The 3991-nt window shown below is 38.6% G+C and overlaps 1 non-coding gene across 1 annotated transcript; it reads left to right on the top strand.

Moving 5' to 3' along the window:
• trnaf-gaa lies at nucleotides 1–73 on the top strand. Its single transcript has one exon. It is a non-coding gene; the product is annotated as a tRNA-Phe (tRNA).
• The last annotated feature ends 3918 nt before the right edge of the window (nucleotides 74–3991 follow it).

Genomic DNA, 3991 nt, shown 5'->3' with positions numbered 1-3991 from the left:
GCCGAAATAGCTCAGTTGGGAGAACATTAGACTGAAGATCTAAAAGTCCCTGGTTCGAACCTGGGTTTCAGCAGGTGTAGGTCCCAGTTTTGATAAAACTTTGCTGTGATGGTTAGAGAAGTTGAAATCTATCTAACTCAGATGTTAAAAGAAAAAGATCCTCAAATGTTATGTGAAAGAGCAAGATGATGTATAAATATAATAAAGATTTGTATTATTTATGGGAGTAGGGTGGTGTGCGAGGAATTGATTCAAAATAAACAGTGCGTACATTGACTGTTTTAATAGAGAGGACTCAAATATCATAATTTGGTTACACAGACTATACTTGTTAGTAGAATCAGATCTTTGTCGATTTTGGGGTTTTCATTTTTCGAAAAAAAGTAGAAAGAAAACCAAAGCAGCCTGATAAGAACCATGTTGTTTCTCCATCTGTGGTTGTTACCCAGGTCCCCGGGCAGGAAACACTGTATGTACAGAAAGCCCTCATAAATAACTGATAGAGTCTTCCCAGGCAGTATGTACCGCTATTCTTCACCCACCCACAAATGGCATGACCTACTGCCAACAGCATGAAACGCACTGAAGAACACGCTCGTCTTTTGGAGCTAAGTGGGGAAAGCCCCATTTCTTGAAGTACGGGTCAAGAGCTAACATGATCATGGGAGGGGTATTCCTCGAGTTTTACCAAGATAGATAAAGAATAGAAGATGTTCAGAAAAAAAATACTTTTTCCTTACTACAAAAAAAGAATCTAAAAACCAGACCAGACCAGATCAATCACTATAATAATATTGCCGTCTGCAGAGTCAGAACATATGATATGATAGTTTCAACTGGGTGAATTCTGGCATCTTAGTGTTGAAAAGTTGTCTCTCCAACTTCTGGGTCAGACAAATATCTTAGTTTGACATAGCAGACAGTTCTACATGTCATTAAAAATACTCGGCACCAAACAAGGCCAAAAAGCCTCTGAAGAGCAGCCTTTTGGAGCGTAGGTGTCCTTAATGTCCCTGCGTGAACCAGAGTGAATAATACGAGGCTGGGGAGGCATCGCACAATATTACTCTGCTGTCAGTGAGCGTGAATAGTGGGGCAGGTATTGAAACAACACACACAAAATCCCCTGCGGATAATCTCCCTGGCTTACTGTGGGTGAGGCAGTTTGTGGGTGACCCGCTCCATGACCTCGTACAGTAAAAACAAAAAGGCCAGACTGACAAGGGACATCACAACTAGCAACATTTGGGCCTTCATATCGACACTGACACTGTTTCTACCTTAATGTTTGTATGAAGTGAGATAAATTGTCAGAAATCCTGAATCACAACAATAACATTTTAGACAATTTGCTTGTAAGAGTGTCTCACTTTCTCACACTCAAATTTAATATAAATACCTCAATTTTGTTGCATTTAAGTTCAATTATATTTTAGGTTTTCTAATAACTTCTAACTAAATTCCAGTTACCACATAGGATTTGTGAGGAGGGGGAGGCCTTGTCCTGTCCAATGTTTGAGCAACGTGAGACAGTCTCTGAAAGTGGATGTTTGAGGATGAAAGAGCTGGCAATGCGGTGGTAGTGAAGCTCAGACTGGGTGTGATTTGGTTATCAGGAGGTGAACAGCACCATTTAACCCCTGATCACGAGTTTATTATCATCCGGTGTGTGCTGCTGTAATTTGTAAACAGTAAAATGAGAATTGAAATGAATACTACCAAATTTTTTTAACTACACTTAATTGTGACTCAGTTAGTGGATCTTTGAGCTCTGTCAAAATCTTTGCAGCTTCATAGCTTTGCTCATACTTTAATGAAAACAACAAAAGGATTAAATGATTTGAGTTTTCCGTTCTGCTTTATATTAGCTCTTTGTTTTGGTTGTAAGTTGTTACCAACAAACTCTAATCCAACCAAGCTTATTCCCGTACAACCAGCAGCCCCTTTTACCCCCAAAAAGCTCTGTATGCTAACTGCCCAGCAACAGTTAACAGCATAACTGTGTTGTTTGTATTCATGCATGACCCAATTTGTAATTTCTTTGTTGAATTAAAATGAATGGAAAACACATGTTGACATTACTGGATGACCTGAAGCAGCATACATGTGTGCTTTGGTGTAGATTTACCCCTTTTCATAAATGGGAAAAACAAAAAAGAGAGAAATGAATAAAGAAGAAAGACAATTTAAGTGTAAAATGGACTTTATCACATTCACATTGCAATAAATCTCAATTTGATAACTTTATATGATACACGAGGGGGGTGATGTACACATGTTCCTTCAGTACATTAATTAATGCGATTCAGAGTGTTCTGTATACACACACATATACTTGTTTACAACAGCTGGTAAATACTGTTTAAAAGTTTTCCAGAAGAAAAATGCTTTTAACAACAAACTCAACTCGGAGAAAAAAAAAAAGTGTCCCAACACACATACACACACACACACACATATTGAAATATACTTGCAAGACTGCATTTGATCCAAAAAGATTTGCCCTGAAATGCTACAAGACTGCTTTGATTGAAATGATGTACCATGTGAGCGGGGGGAAAAGGGACAATCTTTTTGAATTCCAGTTTTTGTTTGTGTTACACAAGACTGCAGGTAAATAAATCTTCCAGCAGTAAATAGTCTGATGGCTTAAACGCGTCTTGAGTGGAATATTTAACCGAATGAGTTCAAGACCAGAAGCGCTGATTTACTACCATGAGTGGGTACTAACATAATACCAGTTTGTTTTAATCTCTGTGCTCTATCAGAGGTGTCATATTATTTAACGCTTTTAGCATCGTGAAGGTTAGTGAGCTGACTTTGGGTGTGCAAATGTAAATATTCTACTAAAGTGACACGCTCTGAAATAACAGTGAAATGAAGATGGCTGACAGTCTTTAAAGAAGCAACATAGCACAGCTAACAGCAGCCTACTGCAAACCCTGAATCCACTGCAAGTTTCTTGTTTTGGTCATTACTCACTGAAAAGACGTAGTACCGTTAGTTTTTTTTTTTTAAATCTAAATGAGTTCATGGAGAGATTTAACATTTTGAAGACACATGATAAAACTTTAAAAACTACAAGTCTCTGAAACGTAAAAAGTGTGTGTATTAATTTTCCCCAAGTACTGACTTTCATCCAATATGGACCTAAAGAAAAATGAATCTAAAAAATAAAAACACATCCAAGGCATCAGAAATATAGCGAGACACCATGAACAGACAATTCCAAATATCAACCCGAATATCTGAGCATCATTTGAAGCATACATCATGTCTTACCAACATAAAAAAATATGGAGTGTACAGGACATTAATAGCTATTTGTGATTCTGTATTTACACTTCATAATGAATCTCTGAAAAACATTTTTTCCAAATCCACGAAGCACAGATCAGGTCAGGTGACTCTTCATCAGAATAAAAATAAGTGGATTTCTCAATCATAATAATTTCACCTATAATTCTCTAATACTATCTTGAAAAAAAATACAATAATGCATTCAATGAAAATGTTCCAGGTGGATAATCATTCTTTCTTCACACAGTCTCTCTTTCTCTCTCTCTCTGCTGCTCGGTCGGTCTGTCAGTCACCACAACACACACACACACAACACAACACACACACACACACCAACACACACACACACACACAACACACACACACCACACACACACACACACACACACACACACACACACACACACACACAACACACACCAAACAACGTTTTGTTTAGAAAAAGACCATTTTTGAGTGGTTAACCAACAGACGGTGAGCCGACAGATGGCGTGTAAACTCTGCTACAGCACAGCCAGCATCTCCTTGCCCCTCGTTCACTCTTTCTGATGAGAAGGGAGACTCATCTTGGCGGTCACTGGGACATTCAGCTTCGTTCTGTGCACCAAGATCCCATGCCAGCACAAACTTAATCAAATGAGCATACCGGGCAGTGGCGTGTCCAGCTTAGCACTCGGACAAGGCAACGTCG

The sequence above is a fragment of the Morone saxatilis genome, unplaced genomic scaffold (genome assembly GCF_004916995.1).
Source record: "Morone saxatilis isolate NCDOM2014 unplaced genomic scaffold, NCSU_SB_2.0 Contig12, whole genome shotgun sequence".
NCBI classification, from domain to species: domain Eukaryota; kingdom Metazoa; phylum Chordata; class Actinopteri; family Moronidae; genus Morone; species Morone saxatilis.
This window is presented reverse-complemented; position numbering and strand designations above follow the sequence as displayed.